General features: G+C 36.2%; 1 non-coding gene across 1 annotated transcript; it reads left to right on the plus strand.

Moving 5' to 3' along the window:
• The first annotated feature begins 9,535 nt into the window (after positions 1 to 9,535).
• On the plus strand, positions 9,536 to 9,641 carry LOC114170922. Its single transcript, XR_003601275.1, has one exon. It is a non-coding gene; the product is annotated as a small nucleolar RNA R71 (small nucleolar RNA).
• The last annotated feature ends 12,345 nt before the right edge of the window (positions 9,642 to 21,986 follow it).

Below are 21,986 nucleotides of genomic sequence, written 5' to 3' on the forward strand. Positions count from 1 at the left end.
ACTAAGGCATGAATGTTCTATTATACTCCATCATATGTCATTTCTCTGATTGTCTTGGATTGTTCTCTTTCATAATGACTTTATGTGCAGATAAGTAAGGCATTACCTCATGTGTTGTTCAATATGTATAGGTGTGCTTGCAACAAATCTTCGTGATCTTTGCTAACCACACTCACACCTCGGATGTTGTTACTTATCAGTTTTACTTTTGCCATGTAATCTGAACAAAACTCGACACTTTCTTCAGTAATATACCTTTCGATCATTGAAGCTTCTGAACGATATTGATTTTTCACATACCCTTTCAAAATCTTCATGTAACGTTCAATGGGATACATCCATCTTAAGTATATTGGTCCATAAAACTTGATTTCTCTCACTAGATGAACAAGTAAATGTACCATGATGTCAAAAAATGATGGAGAGAAAACATATCTAGCTGACACAAGATGATAATAATCTCGGCTTGAAGTTCATCTAACTTTAAAGGGTCAATGACTCTGCTACAAATTGCAGAGAAGAATGCAGTCAAACGCGTTATAGTTTGTCTAACGTTTTTGGGTAAAATTCCACGAATAGCTATAGATAACAATTGTTGCATTAAGATGTGGAAATCGTGAGACTTTAGGCCAACAAGCTTCAAGTCTTGCATGGAAACTAAACTCTGAATATTTGAAGAGTATCCTTGAGGTACTTTTAAACATAAGCAAAAACTTATCTTCTCTTTCCTGGACATAATGTAACATGCAGGGGGCAAATAAGTACGCCTACCAACCTCCCTTGATGCCAAGTCTTCTCGGATCTTCATTTCAACCAAATCCAAACGAGCATTTACTCCATCTTTTGTCTTTCTCTGAATGTTAAGTAGTGTACCAATCAAGCTATCACACACATTTTTCTCTAAATGCATGACATCTATGTAATGCCTAACTTGTAACTTCAACCAATATGGAAGATCAAAGAATATTGATTTTTTCCTCCAAGGGCTCGATGTAGATGACTTCTTGGACGTTTTACCAAATACATGATGTACTTTATTAACTTTTTCATGAATTTGAATGCCAATTAATGGAGTTGGTGCTTTGTCATTCTCTTGATGTCCATTGAATGCTTTCTTTAACCTTCGATAAGGATGATTAGCTTGTAAAAACCTTCGATGGCGCAGATACACGATCTTCCTTCCATTTTTCAATTGATGAGATGCAATGCTTTCTTCACATATAGGACCTGCTTTATGACCCTTGACACTGTACCCCGACAAATTACCAAAAGCTGGAAAATCATTAATGGTGCAAAATAACATTGCATGCATAATGAAAGTTTCAGAAGTAACAACATCAAATACTTCAACACCATCAACCTACAACAACTTCAAGTCTTCAACTAGGGGATTGAGATATACATCTATGTCATTTCCAGGTTGCTTTTGACCGGATATCATCATAGACAACATCATATATTTTCTCTTCATGCAGAGTCTAGGAGAAAAGTTGTAAATGAATAATATAACAGGCCAACAACTGTGGTTTGTACTTAAATTACCAAATGAATTCATTCCATCGATAGCTAAGCCAAAACAAATATTTCTACATTCTTCAGCGAACTTGAGAAATTCCTGTCAATATTTTTCCATTTCATTAAATCAACTAGATGACGAAGTAGTCTGTCACATCTTCTCACAGTTGCATGTCATCTAAGGTTTTTAACATCTTTAGGATTTGCAAACAAACGCTTAAGTCTGGGCACAATTGGAAGGTACCAGACTACTTTCAAAGCAGATCCTTCCTTCTCTATTTGACACTATCTTCACTATTTCTCTGCTTGTACCGTGATGACCAACACTTTGGACATTTTTTCAAATCTTCAAATTCTTTTTTGTATAATATGCAATCATTAGGACATGCATGTATCCTTTTATACTCCATACCCATCGGATAAAGAATTTTCTTAGCGTCATAGTTTTGAGTGGATAGAGTATTTCCCTCAGGAAACATTTCATTCAAGAGCACAAGCAATTATGTGAAGCTTTTATTTGTCCAACCATTGGCCGCTTTCAAATTCATAAGTCTTAAAACCACTGATAATCGCGTGAACTTAGTTGAATAAACATACAACAGAGTTTCCGAATTAGTAGACATCATCTCACAGACATGCACTTGTGCAAAAGCTTCTACGCCAACATCCCGTATCATGTCCTCCATATTGTCTTCTTCACATCGCTCTTTCATGGTGGAATCGACAACATGTTCAATTCGAGAAACAGTTGGAAAGTCTATTAATTCGCTGTGCCATATCCATAATGTATAATTTCTAAGGAAACCATCACAAATAAGATGTTCCCTAACTTGAGTTGCATTCAATTTTCTCCCATTCAAACAGTTGACACAAGGACATCTGAACTTCACCTCATCATCACTTCTACCTTCATAACGTTGCGCAAATTTTATAAATTCTGCTACTCCATTCTTATACTCAGCACTGATATGTGGTAAATTAATCCAATCTCGATCCATACATATATATATATATATATATATATATACTGAAATTGCATGAACAATTTCAATAATCTTTGAATCAATGATCACGTCGTAATCATGTGTGACCCTATTCCATTCAAGGATATTCACTTTCTTTATTTTACTGGTACATATTACTTTTAAAATACATATCTTAAATTTCACGAAATTTTGCCAGCATTTCGCATTACCCTTCAGGATACACGAAATGAAAGTGATTATCAACCACAATCAAATATGCACCCGAAGATCAATACAAAACACAATTGACAAATATTCATGAATTTTAAGATATATATTTTAAAATATATATGCACTAATAAACTACTAGAAAGTGATTAATCTTCTTAAACTGTTCAATTGGACAATTCAAGACTCAATACATTTAAATTATTAGTATTGTATCCCCTTATATTAATTTAAAAAAAATGTAGCTTCTTTAAAATGAAAACTTGGGGACAATACATAATTTTCGTATTGAATCTCAAACGAAAAACTAAGGCTAACTCACAATATAAGAAAAACAAACAACATATTTAAACAAATAACTAACCACATATATAAAATATAAAACTACTACATAACAAACTACAAAATCATAGGAAAATATTAGAATTAGGAACTTGGGAGCGTAAAAAGCAAATGATAATGGAAAATGATACAATGCAACGCGTTCGAGAGCTATAAGAGACAAAAAAACACAAGAAAAGGTCACAAGTAACAAATGAAAGAAAAAACAACCAAAAACCTTAACAAAATATATTACCTATTTAATTATAGTGTTGTTACAATTTTCTTAAATTCAAACTCAATGCTCTAAATTTCAGACGCAATGCTCTTAAATTGAGACCCAATTCTCTCACAAAATTACTCAAAACACTCCAAACAATTTCAATCCCAATGCAAATCAATACTCACAATAACCAAAATTGAAAATTAATATATACAAAACGGAAAACGAAACAAAAACGCATTGGAAACTTACCTTGGAGGAATGACAACGCGATAGTTATCGGAAAACGGAGAAGGAGGTGTACGAAATAGCCATGCACGAAATGGAGGTGTAGGAAATGAAGGTGCAGCGAACCAACGGAGGCAAGGCGATGGTGGCTGGAGCAGCGTGGTGGCAGCGGCAGTAGAGGTACAAGCTGTAGAAAGAGATACGAGAAAATAAGTTGTAGAGAAAAATGGAAAGCGGTGAAATAGAGGTGCAACGAACAACCAGAGGCGACACGATGATGGTTGGAGCAGCGTGGTGGTAGCATGGTCAGGTTGCAGAGAGAGAGACAAGAAATGCAGAGCGCAGGGAAGAAGAAGAGGAAAAAGGGGTTCGCGTTTGAGCCCTAAATAAACTTTATGGCCTCGGTTCAATTAATAACTGAGGTCTATGATGGGTTTTGGCATCAGTCTCCATCCACCCGAAGCCATTAGACACCTCAATACTTTAGTCTGCTTTTTATTTTTAAAGAAAGAATGGAGAGAGAAAAAGTTTTATTATTTGGGTTGCCTCCCTATAGGGCATGTTTAATGTATTTAGCTTGACAACTTACTTGTTCAAGGATCTTAGTGATGAGTGGTCAAAGGCACTGAGTCTATATCACCACCTTTATAAGCCTTAAGTCGATGCCCATGGACTATCCAATTATCCCCTTTAACAACATCCTCAATTTCTATAGCTCCACATGGATGTATGTTCTTGATGATAAATGGGCCAGACCATTTTGATTTCAACTTCCCTAGCTATAATCTCAACCTTGAGTTGTAAAGCAGAACAGGTTGTCCTACCTTAAATTCTCTCTTCATTATTTTTTTGTCATGGTAAGCCTTAATTTTGTTTTTGTATATGTTGGACGAGTTCTAGGCTTGAAGTCGTAGCTCTTCCAACTCATGTACTTGAATCATCATTTTTTCACCAACATTTTTGAAATCATAATTCAAGGCCTCAGAATGCCTTATGTTCTAGTTCCACTAGAAAGTGACAAGACTTCCCTTAAACAAGTTGGAAAGGAGTCATCCCTATAGGTGTTTAAATGTTGTTTTGTATGCCCATAAAGCTTCATTTAGTTTTGTTGCCCAGACTTTTCTAGAAGTTGCAACAGTCTTTTCTAGGATTCTTTTTAACTCTTTGCTGGACACTTCTGCTTGTCCGTTTTCTTGAGGATGATAAGGGGTGATGACTTTGTGTTTAACATTATAATGCTCTAGCACCTTTCTGAGTTGTTCATTGCAAAAGTGAGTTCCTCCATTGCTGAGCAGAACTATAGGAGATCCAAATATGCAAAAGATTTGTTTCTTTAAGAATTTTACTACTATCCTAGAATTATCTTTTTTGTACAACTATGGCTTCAACCCATCTAGATACATATTCAACTACCACTAGGATATATTCTTGGGAGTGAGATGGTGTTAAAGGTCCAAAGAAGTTTATTCCCCAACAGTAAAAGATTTCAACTGCCACAACGTTTTGTAATGGTAACTCATGTCTTCTTAAGATTCTACCACTCCTATGGCATTTGTCACATTGCTTGCAGTATTCAAATGCATCCTTAAATATGGAAGGCTAGTAGAATCCTACTTGCAGAATTTTTACTGTAGTGCGTTCTACACTAAAATGGCTTCCATAAGGAGAGTCGTGACAATGCCACAATACATCCTTAATTTACTCACCAAATATGCACCTCCTTAGTAATCCATCTGCAGCAATTTTGAACAAGTGAGGGTCTTCCCAGATGAATTAAGAGGCATCTTTGAAGAATTTCTTCTTTTGATTCCAGTTGTATCCTTTTGTAACCACACTAGTAGCTTTTAAGTTAGCAATGTCAGCGAACCATGGTCTTTCAGTTATCACGAACAACCTTTCATCAAGGAAAACGTCTTCTATTTCCAACTACTTGCTTTTGACTTTCTTGTTGTCCAATATGGATAAATGGTTTGCTATAACATTTTCACTGCCCTTTTTTTTTTATCTTTGATCACTAGATCAAATTCCTGAAGGAGTAAAATCCCTCTTATCAACCTTGGTTTTGAGTAAGCTTTAGTAAGGGGGTATTTGATGGCTGCAAGATCTGTGAAGATTGTGATTGGGGTACCTATCAGATAAGCTCTGAATTTTTCCAAGCCATACACTATAGTGAGCAGTTCTTTTTCTATAGTTGCATAGTTGCTTTGTGTTTCATTTAAGACTTTGCTAGCATAGTGTATCACATGGAACTTTTTTTCCTTTCTTTGGCCCAACATTGCTTATATTGCATGATCACTTGCATCACACATCAATTCAAAGTTAAGGGACCAATTTGGTGCTTTGATAACTGGTGCAGTACACAATTCCTACTTTAATAGTTGAAAAGCTCTCACACAATCTTCATCAAAGTTGAACTTTGTGTCTTTTACCAACAAGTTGCTTAGTGGCTAAGCAATTTTTGAGAAGTCTTTGATGAATCTTCTGTAGAATGCAGCATGTCCCAGAAAACTCCATATTCCTTTAACATTGGTTGAGGGAGGTAATTTAGAAATGACCTCCACTTTGATTGGATCCACCTCTATTCCTTTGCGTGAAATTTTATGGCCAAGAACAATGCCTTCTTCTACCATAAAATGATATTTCTCCCAATTCAGGAATAGGTTAGTCTCCTTACACCTTTGGAGGACTAGTTCAAAATACCCCAAGCATTTTTCAAATGAAGGCCTAAAGACTGAGAAGTCATCCATGAAAATTTCCATGCTTTTCTCAACCATATCTGAAAAAATTGTCGTCATACATCTTTGGAATATGGCTAGAGCATTGCATAATCCAAAGGACATTCTTCTATATGCAAAAATCCCAAAGGGGCAAGTTAAAGATGTTTTCTCTTGGTCCTTTGGATCCACAACAATATGGTTGTAACTAGAGTATCCATCTAAAAAACAGTAATAGGCTTGTCATGCCAACCTTCTAAAACATTTGATCCATGAAGGGTAGAGGAAAGTGATCCTTTCTTGTAGCTTGATTAAGCTTCCTATAGTCGATACACATCCTCCGGCTAGTGATATTCCTCGAAGGGATCAATGCATTCCTTTCATTTCTACATCTGTTATCCCTGCCTTTTTTGGAACCACTTGTACTGGACTTACCCAAGAACTATATGAGATTGGATATATCATTCTAGCTTCTAGTAGTTTGACCACTTCTTTTCTCACCACCTCTTTCATTGCAGGATTGAGTCTTCTTTGGGGTTGAGCCACTATTTTGTAAGTTTCTTCCATCAGGATTTTGTGCATACAATAGGGTGGGTTTATCCCTTTCAAATCCATGAGTTTCCATCCTATTGCTTGCTTATTTCTTTGGAAAACTTCTATCAATTTCTCTTCTTCTTCTTCAGATAACTTATTGCTTATGATGACAGGCTTGCCTTCTTCTAAGAAGATATACTTTAGGTGTGGTGGCAGTTGTTTCAACTCTAATTGTACTAACTGATCTTCTTTTGTTGCGCTAAGCGCAATTCTTGATTCTGAGCTTGAATTAGTTGTTTTGTTTCGTTCCAATTCTGTTATCCAGTCTGTTATGGCTTCCTCAATAAGAGAATCTTCTAATTCCATTATGGCTTTCTCAAAGGGTTTTGTTGTTGAGAAATTTCTCCTTGCTTTGGAGTACACTACTTCTAAAGTGTCAATTCTAAGGCAATCCTTAGATTCAGTAGGATATTTCATTGCTTCAAACACATTAAAATTGACTTCTTCATCTTGCACTCTCACCTTTAGTTTTCCTTTATCCACATCTATGATTACTCTTGTTGTTTTCATAAATGGTCTGCCTAGTATCAAAGGCACATCCACGCCTTCTTCAATATCCATTACTTCAAAATCTACAGGGAAGTAGAATTTATCTACCTTGATCAGTAAGTCCTGTACAATTCCACGTGGATGTTTTACTGGCCTGTCTGCCAACAGTAGAGTCATTCGTGTGGGTTGTAGTTCTATATCCCCAATCTTTTTTAGCATAGACAAAGGCATCAAGTTGATGCTTGCCCCTAAGTCCAATAATGCTTTTCCCACTATTAAGTCTCCAATTGCCACAGGTAGTGTGAAACTACCAGGATCACTGAATTTCTAAGGCAAAGTGTATTGGATGATGGCACTACAATCCGCTTCCAATTCTATTATTTCTTGCTCCATGATTGTTCACTTTTTGGTCAATAATTCCTTCATGAATTTGGCATAAGTAGGTGATGGCATACCCTCCTAGTATGGCCAAGTACTTTCATGAAGAGATAGAGTCATCTTTGCAAGGTGAAGCAAAGCTCTTTTCTTTTAGGCCACAATGGAGTATCTTTAGTAGATTATGAATATTTAGGCATTATGTTAAGGGCCAAGTAGTGTAGGGTTTTAAAAACAATCTTGCTTAAGTAGGGAGCATCATATGCGTCTACATAAGCTTTTTGATGTTTAATTATGTTAATCAAGTGGGCTTAGGAAGCGCATCCCACATGTGCCACATGGCAAGATCTTTAAATGAGAATTCTCTTACATAGGTAATGGCCATGTGTCATTATTCTATTGGAGAGACTTTTCATAAAGTAGCTTTTCACATGGCAACACATGAGCGGTTTGTTTTTGTGAGAGTGAGGATTGTCACATGTCAAACTCTCATTCACCAAGATAGCATTTTTATGGTTTTAGTGCATGTTAGCATTCTAGGGTTTTAACCATTTTGGAGACACCTTACTCTATAAATAAAGGTGTCCCCCCCTGGTATTTCTCACTTTGAGAATGATAATGTTATGCTGCCAAAATTATTTTTGAGCCATACTGCTCGTAGTCACTTGCTAGAGCATCCAAAGAGGTCCCTTTAGCACCCATTTCTCTAGAGTTGGCCTAAACTCTCTTAGAGCTCCACAAACAACCTTCATCCCACAATTAAATCACCAAAACTAAGAGCCATTTTCTCTCAACACCAAGCTTTCGTGAATCCACCATCCACCATAGTCACCATTTCAAGCTTTGGCCCAACCTAGCTTGAGGAGGAAGCTATTAGTAGGCATTTGTTCCTAAGCTTTAGTGAAAGGAATATTGATCTATAGCTTCTTAATCATTTCTAAGAATCTAGTGAATTGTCTCTCACGATCCTGCCTCGTTGGAAGATGAGGATATGACAGATTCACCACATGATCTTTTCCTTCTTCTCCGTTCTCAATTATTTTTCTTCTTCTTTCTTTTCACTCTCAATTTTTTTCTTTTCAGTTTTTTTTTCTATTTCTCTATTCTCTAGGTTTTCTCCAATTTATTTTTCTATAATAGTCCTTTTTCTAGTGGTAATGGATTGGTAGTGTTCTTTTGGATTTACCTTTGTGTTTATCGAGAATTGACCTTCTTGTTGTTTTGCCATTTGTTTAGCAAGTTGTGTAATATGTAATTCCAGATTATTTATTAATGATCCAGTGGTTTTCTGGTTTGTGGTTGATACCTTGATCAACTAAGCTAGTGTGTCTTCCAGTTTGGTTAACTTCTCAGTGTGTGGATTGGCTTGTCTCTGATTTGATCCTACATATATCCTTCAGTTTTGATAAAGACTTGAATTGTTCATCTATCTAGCATTTTGATTGTAGTTGTTGTTGAAAGATTCTGGTATTCTTTTATTATTCAAATAATTCAATTGCTCCTCTTGTTCAACATCTTCCCGATGGCCATTTGAATGATTTCCTGAGCAGAAATCACATTTTAAAAGTTGTTGTGAGGAGGGTATCGAGGATGCTCCAATCTGCATCTTAGTCCTCTATTTTTTTAATTCTTCCATTTGTTGAGAGATGAGTTTGTTTTGTGCCAGTATAGTAGTTTGTGTATCAAGTTCCAGGATTCCACTTTTTGCTGGAGGGTTTCTATCATGGTGTGCTTAATAGTCGCTAGCAGCAATTGAGTCTATGATCTTTATTGCTTCTCTAGCACTTTTTGTCATCATGGAGCCTTATGTGGTTGCATCCAACAACAATTTTTCTTGTGGTTGCAGTCCGTTACAGAACATGTTCAGCTGGGCTAACTCATCAAAACCATGATTTGGATATTTTCTTAACAAGGATTTCAATATCTCCCATGCCTCACAAAGTGGTTCATCATTTGTTTGAGAGAATATGGCTATAGCAGATTTGGCTTCGAAATATTTAGAAGGAGGAAAAAATGTGATCAAGAATTTCCTTTTACATCTTCCTAATGGGTCAATCTTTAATTTGGTTGTGATTGTAACGAAGTCTTAGCTTTTCTTGTTAGAGAAAATGGAAAGAGTCTTAAATATGCAACTTCCTGATTTTCTTCTACAACTCTCATGGTTCCACACAACTCATAAAAAGTGGATAGATGGTTGTAGGGATCCTCATTATCCATTCCTGCAAACTGATTGGATGACATCAGTGAAAGTACTGTTGGCTTCATTTCTATAACTTTTGCAAGTCTAACAATGTTGGAAAAATGTCTAGGCCCTTATTGAATTGCATAATCTCCTAGTTCTTCTTTGTTGCATACCTTCTGCCATAGTGCTCAAATTGAGGGGGAAATCTGTAACTGAATTAGTTGTATTTTCATGTTGTTGCTGTGATTTTGTAGTTTGTTTCTGCCTCTTATTCTTGCTGTTATTCCTTCTGGCTGTCTTCTCTATTTTTGGATCAAAAAGCAAGATCTGTCCTTCTTTCGTTGGCATATAAAAATAAACGTAATCATAATAGAAGAGGATTAAACAATTTTGGTGTGTCAATTATTGCTTAGGCTTTTTAAAAAGTCCCTAGTAACGATGCCAAAAACTTGATGAGGTTTTATTAACAATTCTGTTTACAACAAGTGTACTGTTGCATTGTAGTATAAATTCGTCTCCACAGGGACTTGCAAAGGTTTAAAAACAATTAGATCACAATTATTACACCCTTATGATTCAAGTTTTAACAAGAGATTTTATGAGTTGAATATTGAGTTAGAGGGCAAGGTTGATTACTTTTGTCTTCCCTTTCTTGTCAGATTGCATTTTCCCTTCTTTTATCCCGAACTTCTCAAGACGATTGTTGTAGCAGCACTCTCTTTGGTAGATCTAGATGCATCAAGGGTCGCCTACGCCGTGGCAAAGCCGTCCAATCACGTGGAACCACCAACTAAAATATAAATTTACACGGATGTCACACTAAGCACATTAGCGGATGGTAAGTAAAAATATAATAGACATAGAAAACACAACGATATGTCGACATGTTTGCGAGCCTCTCTTAACTTAGACAAAGTAGAATCAATTGAGGAAGGCCCTAAAGGAACTGGGTCTATAATGCAAAACCAATTAAACGTGGTCAAACCCAACTAAACCTGATCAAAGGCTCAATGCCTGGGCCCATAAAGGTGTGAAAATTAATAAAAAGCTAATTAAATTTATATAAATATAGGTGGACCCAAGTAATTAAAGGTATGCAATTCGTTAGTATCCTAATTAGAGATTTGACTTTTGAGCATTTTTAGTGAATTAATCGTTGAAGCCTCTTTTTGTAGGTACAATTTTATCTCATGACCTACGTAAGAAAGTAGATTACAAATACTTGGCGGACAAACAAGACTATTGAGAATCCACTCGGGGAATTTGAAGACCGTGGTAAGATATTGTTTGGGTCTCATAATAATTTCATATTGTGCATGCAAGAACATATATAAATCAATAGCACCTTTTGGATGAAGCACTATCAATGTATAAGCATATTTATAACGTGTTGTCTTTGGTTTTCGTGTTTTGATTTAGAGCGCTTAATCAAATAAGTGTTATCTAAAGAATGTTGTTTATTGACCATTTTCGTGTAGTGAAGATCTATTTTGGTTGGTGAGAGGGTGCATGATGAACTTGGCCATTTAGCAGCTTCGTATTGGTTCAAATGAGTGTGTTAGGATCACCATGTGACATTATATGAAAGGTGTTTATGTTTAGAAAGGTAGGAGGGGTGAAAATGGGAGATGAAAAGGTGTAAGAGTAGGTTTTGCATGGGCTATTTCAGAAAGAGAGTGTTTAAGTAAAAACTAGGGATGCATTTCGCTCCTAGTATATTTCTTTCAGAATTTACTAATTTTGGCCTTATTTTAAAATTTGGAAGAATTTAACTTCATACCTTTAATGAACCAAATTGAACCTCAGTTACATTAATAAATATCTGAATATCCAAAAAATAATTTATGCAACTAAAAAAAATTTTTAAGCCATTTTTATTTCACAAACTCAATAAGCCTAATTATCACAATTAATAATTCAAATGAAAGACTAAATAAGGACATAAATATATAGTCATCACATGTCAAAAAGCCAAGGTAGAGCATCAAAGACCAGGGTGTATGATGAGTCATTACTTTCCTCCATTCCACTAGCCTTTGTGTACTCATTTGATAGTTTTTTAGTGCTTAATTGTTTATCTTTAGTGTGTTTTCATCTATTGGGCTTTATTGGTCCATTGTTCCGAATTGGGTTAATTTCACATTATTTGGCCTAATTTTCATTTTTAATTATTTTTAGGTATTTGGGTGAAGCAATTTTGGAGCTTGGACATTAATATTCAGTTGAAGAGAGTTGCCACATCATTTCTACGTCATTTCCACGTCATCTAAGTGAATGGGCCACATTTGAGGCCCAGTAGTGGCATTTTTGTAATTCTACACCTAGTTGTGCCATTTTTGTAAATAGTAGTGGCATAATTGATTTGACCACATCATCTTCCCCACTCTCTATTTTTAGGTTTTTGAAGCTTTGGAAGGTGACCCATGGAGGCACAAGTTGATTTTTCACGTTTCCACTCGTTTTTCACATTTTATGAGTCATGGACAGCACCCATTGTGGAATTTCTTGTTTTCTGCACCTTGGGTAACATTTATATTGAAGCATTTAACGTTTTTCAGTGTTGCTTTCGTTCTTCCCTTTTCTCTCCTTGCACATTTTCATTTCTTGCACCATTTTAAGTTTTCTGCACTAATTTGAACTCATTTAAATGGTTGAATCTCAATTTCTATTGAACCCTAATTCGAAATCCATGGGCAACTAATTTTCGTATGCACTGATTCCTTGCAAATAATGAAATGAAACATTGAGATTAATGTTTTGTTCGGTGGGTTTTGTTGTTTCTTCGTTGTGGATTTGCGTTTGTTTTAATTGAAGAACCTAATCTGGTTTTGCTTAATTTTCAGAGTATGCAACTCGTTTTAGTTGATTTTCATGCTTAATGAACTTTGACAAATTTATGAACGCTTGTATTTTTTAATTGCATGTTGAATTCGTGGTTAACCTCCACTTAGTTTTTCAACATCGAATTTCATGAGGAATAACGAAACCAATTCAGTTGTAAGCTGTGATGGGTGAAATTTCATTCAAAGCGAGGAATCACTGCTAATTTCATGGCTGTTTAATCTAAATTGCAATTACGTTTTATTGTTGTGTGAATTTCTGGAATCTGTCAAAATCCCCCCTTTTGATGTTGTGTTTGTTTGAAAATTGAAGATTTGAACAAGAACATTGGTCGTTGGGAGACGACTTGGTTCAACTACCACATACTGCATTTAATCTGTTTTAATTTGGTGGGTACGACCTCTAATAGTTGGATATTTTAGAATGAAAATGGGATAACACTTCAATTGATTTTGTAACTCACTTGCCAAGGATTGTGTGAGGTCATGATACAATATAGGTTATAGTAGACATATTAACTAAGAGTTGGTGGAACTATATATCAAAGAGGTGGTAAAATTGGATGGAGTGCCAAACAATATTATGTTAGATTGGGATCCAAGGTTTACATCAAGATTGTGGGAAACATTCCAAGAGTCTTTGGGAAGAAGATTGAGGATGACTTTTGCCTATCATCCTTAAACTGATGGTCAAAGTAAGAGATAAATTCACTCTTTGGTTGATTTGTTAAGAACCTGTGTGTTAGACCACTTGGGAGTGTGGGATGAGTCGTTAACTTTAGTCGAGTTCACCTACAATAATAAATTTCATGCCAGTATTGGGATGTCTCTCTATAAAGCTTTGTATGGTCAAAGATGTAGAACTCTGTTGTGTTGGTATCAAGATGGAGAGGTAGCAATAGTAGGACCAAATTTCTACAATAAACTAATGATAAAGCCAAACTAATATAAGAAATGATGAATACATCACTGAGTAGACAAAAATCTTATGCAAATAAGAGAATAAGGTTACCTGAGTTTGAGGTCGGGGACCATGTTTTTCTATGAGTAACACTTACTATAAGAATGGGAAGAGCTTTAATATCAAAGAAGTTGTCTCCTAAGTTTGTTAGACCCTATCAAATACTCCAAAGGATTAGTTGATTTGCTTGTAAGGTTACATTACCTCCTGAACTGGCTAACCTCCATAATGTGTTTCATGTATCCCAATTAAGGAAGTACGTCTCTGATCCAACACTACAAGAATGTTACTGTTCAACTTCAAAAAATGGCTTTGGCTATAATGAGGACGGAAAGGGCATTAGCTAAACCAACGCACAGCCCACTCTATAGATATTAAGGTGAATTTATTAAAAGAAAATAAGTTGACGTGATGAATTAATGGGTGCTTACAAATTTTGTTAACCTTCTCATTAGCTTGGCCAACACATTACACGAAAATTAAAAGCGATAGATGGTTAATGCACAATGCTTTAATTGTTGGCATCGGATGGCCCACGCATACGTCACTTAATTAAAAGAAAAAAATTTATTAGATTAAGTTATCAGGTGTGAAGGTTTCGCTATAAATTTCACGTTTTCCCCCTTTCCCAATTTCACTTTTTTCCCTTTTTGTTTCTGCCAAGTGAGGGTTCCTCTATGCCCCTTTTCTGTCACAAGTGCCAAAGCAAGCCTTTGTGTTGTTTATGGGTTTCGTTTGCCCCTTTCCACCACGAGTACGAGAGAAGCATTTCTTTCTGCCACATTTCCTTGAGCAAATGAGCTTCAATGGTGACAAGCAAGTGAGCAAGCAATTCGTTCCCTTTTTCTCTACGTGTTGTGTGGCCCTCAACCACATATGCGAAACTACTTATATTAGGCACTCTAAAATAGTTCCTAACATCCCATTATCCAATTCTCATACATCTAGAAACTAAAATACGCATTTGTATACTTCAACATACTCTAAATTGCATCATCATAGCTCATATGCATCATTCAAGTATCAACATGCATGCAATCAAAACTTTGAACCAATCCAACACTTGAATTTACAAGGAATATAACATTTTCATCAAAGACTGTCAAAACATAATTAAACCCTGCATACAAATCCCATAAGTCATAACTTATCTCAAACATTGCCCATAACATTCCATGCATTCAAATATCTCATACCCAACCAGGTTTAGGATTATTATGCCATCATATTTCATGTAATAGACCCACAATAATGCAATTTGTCCCAGTTACATCACTCCCACATATATAAGTCAAAAAGAACCCCAAGAGAAACCCAACCCACAATACCAACACTCAAACTACACCTCACTATTGGCCCCCACACGTCGCTTGGCGATGCATACCTGCCGCTAGGTGATTCATCAAAATGCATACATGATTTCATATTTCCCACCTGCAAGAAATCCCAAATTACTCCAAAAGCATGTCACATTCATCCAATTTCACACAATATACATTCAGGCATGCTTCTAGATTCATACATGTTCAATTTAGACATAAACTAATACACCATCCCAATAATCTTAAACTGAATAGCATAATTTTAACTCATCCCCAAACCTTAATTGATGTGACCCCAACAAGCCCAAGCTCAAGTGCATCAACAAGCCCAAGCCCATATCAAGGCCCAATCACTAGAAGCATGATGAGAAAGATTCACATGGGCCTCTCACTATCTCACTAGAGTGGTTCTCCTTTTGGATGCAAGCAAAGCATGAACTAAGCAAGGAGCATGTGATGGAAGCATGGTGCGTGTGACATGGACAAGGAGAGTGTGATACGCCGCTTGGCACCATCTAAACTCATCTACTACATCACATGGTCTACAATCAAGCTTCTTCTCCAAGCTACATTTGCATTTCATCTTTGTTGCATTTTCTCTTCATTTGGCCGACCATGTGCCTATAAATAGAGCCACTCAAATATTGTAATGGTTACTCTTGAATTGCTAATAGATGCTAGTGTTTGAGATCACTCCACACTTCTATTAATTTGAGAGCACACATGGCTAACCTTCTCTTTCATCTCCTCTAGCCACCTTCCATACCATAGCTCCACTTCTACTCTTCATCTTCACCAAATTCTCCATTTATGAGAGCAACCTTTCTCTAATTCTCCAAATTCTGCTGCACTTCATCTTCTCCTCATCATTCTCCATGGATTTCCTTCCTCTCCTACTCCAAGGACGTCCATCAATTGGTATCTAGAGCCATCCAAGCCTTTGGTGCATCCATCCTCTTGGTTTGGGTAAGGTTCTTAGTCCATACTTGTCTCCTCTTTCAATTTCCGTTTTCTCTCTCTTCTCCACTGTTTTCTTCACTTTTGCTGCTATTTTTTTCATGTTTTTAATGTTCTCCACCATTTGACATTGAGGCTACATGAATCTCCATTGATTCATCTTGTATTACTCCTTGCTTCATTGGTGCAAATCTATTTTTAGGTTCCATTTTCGTTTTTCCAGCACTTGTTCTTTGGTTTTTGAGTTTTCTGCATTTTTATTCGGTGAATTCAGTCCTTCTTTGCATTTTATCATTCCAGTTATGTTTAAGTCATGTTCTATGCTTTGTTTGTGCGTTAATTCATCTTTCCCACCATTTAATTGCATTTCTTACTGAATTGATTGAGTTTCCGAGCCACATCTCACAGCCAAAACACTATGATCCTTCAAGGAAGTGTGTGGATGTTTAAGGCCTGAATCCTCACTGTTTTTCATCCATTTCACCGATTGGATTGTGCTTTTGTGTGTCTAAGATGTTCTTCTATGATTCATGCTTGATTTCAGTTCATAATCAAGTTCTTTAGCTATGCTTTCCATAGAACATCTCCTACAATTTCAGAGAGCAAATCTGCTCCAGTTTTCTTCTGTTTTCTACCAAATCACTGCACGCACAGTCTCTGTGTTTGATTTTTTATGAGTAACTCAGTGCACCAAAATTCAATCTGATTTTTGTATCATTTAGTTAACATCCAGACGAAAAATACAAAAAAAGAATCATTTAAAAATGTTGAGTACAAAAAAAATGAAAAATCATGCAAGTTGAGGCTCATATTTCCGTTTTCTGGCACTGCAGTTTCCGAAAACTCACTGTTTCATTGCTGTTTTGTGCGTGTTTGTGTGTTTATAGTGCTCGTTTTCTCATGAATTTTGGCTTGAGTTTGTACTCTATGTTGCTTCATTATTGATTTGCTTTGGAAGTCAATTCATTACTTCATTTGCTACTGTTTTGCAATGAGTACTTCAGCCATATGATTGAGCACTTTTGTTTTGCTGATTGTGCTGTTTTCAGCCATATGATTGAGCACTTTAATTTTTTGCTTGTCACTTCTTGAACCTCTTTCTAGTCATGTTTCATTTCAATTCTCTGTTGGTTTAGCATTTCTAATTAGCTTTTCTTGCTTTCTCTTTTATTTGGGTCCATCTACTTGTCTCTCGATTTTGGTTGATTAATGATGCTATGGAATTTAGAATGGTTTATATGATATGGTAGCATCTTAGGTGGTGGATATTGAAGTAGAATTTTAGCTTGTGTGTTTTCTATATGATTGCCTTCTCCTCACCTTTGAGAGTTTGAGAGTTTTGAGCCTATTCATTTGAGAGAGTGTGTGCTAACTAGTTTGCTTGCCATAGTATTCTTTCTTTCACTCTTTTGCAGATTTGGTTGCTGTTTTTGGATGCTCTAGTAGTGTGGTGCTGCAAAGGATACTTTTACATACTTTGGTGCTTAAATTTGGTCATATACAAAGGCTACCAAAGCCTCTTTTGCTCTCGGGATTTTCCAGCAGCTGTGATCTTTGGAGAGCTTGTTTTGGTGCTGTTTTGGAGTCTTTGGCTGCACATTTTGGACCTCATCTTAGCAACACCTTTTAGTTCTTTAATTGTGTATAATTTTGCCACCTCTTTTTGGTACAATTGAAGCATTCTAAGGCATTTTCTTGGTTCTCCAAAAAGCCTTAAAATCTTGTTTTCTAGCATCCAATTTGCTCTCGGTGTGCTTCACTTTGTACCAAAACTTGTGCATCAATTTCTTTTGCTTTGAACATTCCATTGTATCCATGGCCTACTTAGGTGTCTTGGGGAACCAAAGGTGTTCAATCCCATCTCCTAAGTAGAACCTTTTTCATATTCTAGTGCAACGTTTTAATAAGTGAGTGTGTTGAAAGTTCTAAGTGCTTTCTCATCTTGTTTTTAGGCCGCATAGTTAGACGCTTAGTGGTTTAAATTTGTGAGACCAACGTCTCTAAAATTTTTGCCATTTAGGGGTCTGTTTTTAGTGTTAGTCTTTTCTTTTCTTTGAGTCTTGTTTGTGTTTGTTAGTGCTTAGTGTCTCAAGTGATTCTATTTACTTAGCCTTAAACAATTGTGTGATTTTTGAAACATTTTGCAAGTACATCTTGGCAAGGATTGGCCTTGGTACTTAAGATGTCTTTTAGACTCACCTCGCCTAACCTGGAGGTCTACTTGTCTTGGTTTCTTCTTTCACTATTTTGTTAAATGATGAAGGATTGACCCCAACCAAGGATGGAGGCACATGCTTAAGAAGACTAAGCATGTTTAGAAAGGAAGTTCACTAATCCTTCATCCCTTTCATTTATGTTTGTTATTTTTGATTCCCTAAGTTGACTTAGTTGAATCAACTTTAGTTGACTTGTTGACCTTTGACTAGGTTTGACTTGTTGACTATAGTTGACTTGACTTAAGCCAACATGCTAATCTATGTTTATTTGCTTTGTAGGTTAATTAGAAGTAAGAACGCAATGCTAGGTGGCACATGGTGATTGGGGAGCATAAATGATGTGGAGGAGAGAGTAAAGCAAAGGCATAAAGCATAAAGAAAAAGGCATAAAGCAAGTGTACCTATGTACCTTTGGTCTCCTTTGTTTTTAGCACACTATGGATACTTTCTAGAGACATATGAGACACATTCTTGGTCTCCTTTTGTGCTAGAACGAAATTAGCCTTGCACACACCATAGTTAGCTCTTTTGTCTCTCATTTTTGTAACCTTATTTGACCTAGTTTCTAGAAGCTAGGGTTAGGTTTTTGTAGAGACATCCTTAGGTATCTTTTATTTGCTTAGAGGCCCCTAATCTCTTCTATATAAGGGGTGCTCCTAGACATGTAAAAGGGTTGAACATTTTGAAGTAAAAACACTCTTGTGTCTCAACCATTTGTGAGAGTTTCCTCCCTTGGGAGTGAATACTTTTAAGCCTTATCTTGCATAGCAAGTGGCGGCACACATCCACTCATCTTCAAGGTTGCCATTGGCTTCTAGCCTAGCCTTGTAGTGGCGTGCTTCTCACATTTTTACCATTTCTTTCCTTTCCATTTTATTTTTTCTTCTTCCTTTAATTGTTCTTGGTTTTCTATGGTTTATGTGCTTTCCATTTCCTTTTTGTTTTGAATCAATCCATCATCTTCTTCTCTTGAGCTTTGTGAAAGGAACCTTCACATCTAGATAGCTTGCTATCTTAATGTCCAGTGGGGATTTCACTTAGCTTTCTTAATCAACTCACACCATATTCAATAATCTTAAAAAGGAACAAGATAATCCTTCATCATTTGGTATCAGAGCCTAGGTTATCTTGAATATGGTGTTTTTCATGTGCTAACCTTGTCTTGTTGTAGCTATCTTTGTATGGTTCAAATCCATTTCCATTGCACACAAAAACAATGCTGGCAGAAACTGTTCACGATTTTAAAAGATTAAACTGCACCTGCTCGGTGATCCAAAAATTACGTTCTTTATATCAAAAGAAAGCTCTGTGAGTCTAGTTTCCAACAAAAAAAGAATTAACGCATTTTGAGTTCTGTGGAGAGAGTTATGATCAAATGAGTGGGCAAAGGTCAGAGCTGCCGAGAATACGAAAAACAACGTTTTCAGGTTATGTTGTGGCAATTTTGGCTTCGGTTTTGTGACTCTTTTGCTCCTAAATGTGGTTGGATAACATGTCTTTTGATGCTTAGTCTTTGAGCCTCAAATCCATGAGTTTAAATGCATGATAGCTACATGTTTGTGTCTTTGTGTATGTCATGTTGAGTCTTTAAATGTGCCTAACTTTTGCTTGAGTCATATGTCATATGTTAACTTGAAGTTTTATTATTCTTGTTTTTCTAAGTATTTGAATCTTGCTTTCACTTTATGTCTTGCTTGATGTATGCTCCATGAAATTGATTTTGGCCTAAAACTTGAGGAACTAAGTGTTCAAGCCACCTAAAACTCTTTCTCACCATTTTATGAAACTAGTTGTGGAAAGAAGAAAATTTTTGCACCAAATATTGTCTAAAAACCAAGAGCAATCTTGCTCATTGGTGAACTAAAAGTGTGTTTTTCACTAAGTGTTATGCAACTAGTTTCATGCTTGAGAAGTGGGTGATATTGGCAAATTAGTTCCATGCTTTAACTTGTTTATGATCTTTCTTGGTGTATGCATGATTTAAGACTTGAAGATGCTTGTCAAGTGCTTTCCATAGAGTCTTTAAAATGTGCTTTTCTTGTTTTAGTCTTGTTAAAAGTTTTGTCTCAAACTTTTCTTCTTTAGAGTTTAGCTTTCCTTGTTTTTGTGCTTTTCTTGCTTGTCACTAGGTGTTCTTTGTTTTGTCTTAGTAGTTTTCTTTTCTTGAAACTCTTGGGATGTTGTGGTCGAATCACTTGTATTGCATTTGAAAGGTTTTGAACAAGTTTTTAAAAGTGTTTGCTTCACTCCTTTGGTGGATTTTGAGTGCTAGCCTTGCCTTGTTACTTTGGGAGAGTGATCTAAACACTTGGGTTGCAATTTTGGGTTGGATTTGGTCTCGGTTTTCATGTTTTCTAACCTTTAATCCATTTATTTTGTCTCGGATTTGAGTGTTTTTGTTGTAGGAATCATGGCAAGTTCATCAAATGCACCTACTCCAAACAAAAATAATACATTGATGAGATTGCTTCGGGATTTGGAGTTGTCTAGGAAGGAGTCCTTTGAACAATTGAGAAAAGACAAGGAGCAAAGTGACCTAAGAATCCAAGAGCACATTAAAAGGCTTGAAGCTAAAGAGCAAGAAAGAGAGGCTAGGAAAAGAGGGCATTCTAGGCGCAACCCATCACAAGAGATGGAAACTCCAAAGATTCCTAAGTTCTATGGAGGAAGTGATCCCAAAGTCTTCCTTGATTGGGAAGCTAAAGTTGATCAAATTTTCAATGAAAATGATGTAAAGGATCAAACACAAGTTGATCTAGTAGTTTTAGGATTTTTGGAGTATGCCAATACTTGGTGGCATAAAGTTTGTAAGAATTATGACCAAGGGCCACCCGCGGCTCCTTGGATGGACATTAAAACTCTTATGCGCGCTAGATTTGTTCCTCCCTCCTATAGGAAGGAACTTCTTTTGAAGCTCCAAAGGCTTCACCAAGGTTCTATGAGTGTGAGTGAGTACTTTAAAGAATTAGAGTCTCAAATGCATAGGGTTGAAATAAAAGAAACTAACAAAGAGAAAATAAAAAGATTTGTGAGTGGTCTTAGGAGAGACATACAAGACCAAGTAGAGTTGTATGAGTACTCCACTCTTGAAAATGTTTTCACACTTGCCCTTGGGATTGAAATTCAATTGAAAAGAAAAAGAAGGGCAAGGAAGAGTTACTCACCCAACCACTACTTTAGTCACTCATGGAAGGGAAAGGATAAAAAGAGACATGATAAGTTCCCTTCTAACTCTCATCAAGAACCACCAAGTAAAAGTAAATCTCCAAGTGATCACATTCACCATTCCACTTCTTCAAGATCAAGTTCCATTAAATGTTTTAAATGTTTGGGTTATAATCACATTGCTTTAAATTGCCCAACCAAGAAGACCATGGTCTTAAAGAAGAGTAATGATGTTGAAAGTGAACACTCATCTCCCCATTCTCTTTCAAAAGAATCTTCTTCCTCTAATAAAACTAAAATTTTTGAGAAAGACCCTATGTTATTAAGGCGCATGATAGGTCAAGATCAAAGTGAGCTTGAGCCAACTCAAAGAGAAAACATTTTTCAATCTAGATGCAAAATTAACAAATGGGTTTGCTCTCTAATTATTGATGGAGGAAGTAGTACCAATGTAGCTAGCACAAGGTTGGTGGAAAAGCTTAGCTTAGAGACCATTCCTCATGCTAAGCCCTACAAGCTTGCTTGGATAAGTAAAGAGGGAGAAATAGATGTCAATAAACAAGTCCTAATTAACTTCTCTATAGGAAGCTATAAAGATGAGGTGTTATGTGATGTTGTTCCCATGGAAGTCACACATATCTTACTAGGTAGGCCATGGCAATTTGATAAACAATCTTTACATGATGGTCAT

This window comes from Vigna unguiculata, chromosome 11 (assembly GCF_004118075.2).
Source record: "Vigna unguiculata cultivar IT97K-499-35 chromosome 11, ASM411807v1, whole genome shotgun sequence".
NCBI lineage: Eukaryota > Viridiplantae > Streptophyta > Magnoliopsida > Fabales > Fabaceae > Vigna > Vigna unguiculata.